Source organism: Naegleria gruberi (assembly GCF_000004985.1).
Source record: "Naegleria gruberi genomic scaffold NAEGRscaffold_45, whole genome shotgun sequence".
NCBI classification, from domain to species: Eukaryota; Heterolobosea; class Eutetramitea; order Acrasida; family Naegleriidae; genus Naegleria; species Naegleria gruberi.
The window spans coordinates 192,687-193,773 of record NW_003163282.1 but is presented as its reverse complement, the minus strand read 5'-3'; the positions used below and the strand labels follow the sequence as shown (position 1 = coordinate 193,773).

Here is a 1,087-nt window from a genome sequence, read left to right as displayed (position 1 = left end):
GTTTGACCCCTTCCATAGGATGATGTTTCAATTTCAACTTCCTGAACTCTGAGTGAGAAGGTTGAAGTATTTGTTACTGTTTCTGGTTTGTTGGCAGTTGTTCCTTTGTTTCTCCTAATTTTAATGATCGAGACGAGTACACCAATAGCAATCAGCAAGAATAAAACACAAGCTACAATGGAAGAAACTACAATGGCAACCACATAGACATAGGAATGATAGGTCACAACTGTAGTTTCTACAACAAAGACATTTGTAAAACTAACACATGTACAAACCACATGAGTGGTATTTCTTGTTTGTAATGTGCAATCACTTCTCAAGATGGTTGGTGATCCATTTCTGAAATCTCCACAAGTGACAGTTGTGTTCTTTTCAAGTAACTCTAAATTGGCAAATTGAGCTGGTTCTTCTTTGTCAGTAGTGTTATAAGGAATGATGTAGGAAATCTTACTCCCATTTACTTGAACTGGCAGTTCTGAGAAATCAATAGACACAATTCTAGAAATAAGTTTCGAATACGTGGTTTGACTTTCAGATATATGAGTCATTTCCAGTCTACTATTCAGTGAAAACACATCATCCGAAACGGTCAGTACTGAAACGAAAGGTTTCTTCACAATCGTTGAACTTAAAGTAGCAAATGAAAAGAAATCAGAATAGAATACTATTTTAGATTCTGTAACAGGGTCAATAATAGATTTTGGGAAATCATATACAGTATTCCTATGTAAAACAGAAGAAAAGAAAGGACCCTTCTTACTCTTTCCAGAACTTCCAATTGCAGAGCTTCTTGCTTGAAGCATGGATATTTTCTTGAGTGCAGCATGTAAATAATAAGAGTTTGAAGTCTGATTGTTGACATATTGACGATCCTTAATATATTTGTAAGCAGATTCAATACAATTATCAAGTAAGGTATCCACACCTACTGAAACTCTCACATTTTCATCTGATAATGCATAATCCAAGAAGAAATTCAAATTATTCAATATTTCTGATATAGTACTCGTATCCAAAAATTGATAGTTCACCAACAAGGAATCCATTGCAAATGACATCAAGGACAAATTTCATCACTCATACC

General features: G+C 34.5%; 1 protein-coding gene across 1 annotated transcript in view; it reads left to right on the top strand.

The window, feature by feature from the left end:
* Window positions 1-1,087, top strand: part of NAEGRDRAFT_58945 (uncharacterized protein) — a gene marked incomplete at its 3' end in the record, with an annotated part of 8,511 nt that overhangs the window by 6,951 nt on the left and 473 nt on the right. The window lies entirely within an intron of this gene.